Source organism: Morus notabilis, unplaced genomic scaffold (assembly GCF_000414095.1).
Source record: "Morus notabilis unplaced genomic scaffold, ASM41409v2 Scaffold633, whole genome shotgun sequence".
Lineage (NCBI taxonomy): Eukaryota > Viridiplantae > Streptophyta > Magnoliopsida > Rosales > Moraceae > Morus > Morus notabilis.
In genome coordinates, this window is record NW_010356628.1 from 7,233 (window position 1) to 8,018 (window position 786).

Sequence of the window (786 nt, forward strand, 5' to 3'; positions counted from 1 at the left end):
AAAGTGATAGCCCATGCCTAAAGATATTCATAGTCAGCACCACTGTCATTAAAGGGGAAAAAAAAAAAAAAGGTAGTAGCCAAGGTGCCAAGCCAAGCCAACACTACATTCCAAGACACCTACCAAATCTTCTAGGTTTGTCCTTGCTGGTGGGACAAGCAAATTATTTCATATATGATGAATTAGGGCAAATTTACATTTTTACAAGAAAGGAAATACGCAAAATATCATATTGCAATAAATTACACTTAAAAAATAAAAATAAAAACAACTCAAGAAATAATTATTCCTAATAATGTTATATTTTAATAATTTTTTTGAATATACCTTTTACCTTTTTATGAGAAACTAACAGGACTTTTCATTTTACCATAATAATATGGAAACTAGTTTCTTTTTTTTTTTCAAAATTTCATAACCACTCCACCTTTTGAGTTCGAATATTAATGTATGTATTATCATTTGAGTGATGAAATAAGATTTCCATCTCAACTTTAGTCCCATATTTGCGTTGAATCAGTTAAATTATTTGCAACACCATGTGTAATGTGTCTCACACCTATGCAGGCAATTCATGTGGGGTTTGAATCTTTGATGCACACCAACCAAATCAAGATTTTAAGAAATTCCGTGGGATTTTTGACTTGACATAAATGAAAGGGACTATTAAACCAGAAGAAACCAACTTATTTAAACATGTCCAAAGAGACTATTAAACATACAGAAGAAACCAGTTTAAACATGTCCAAAGAGACTATTAAAAACTAAATTCTTTCAAATAAGTTC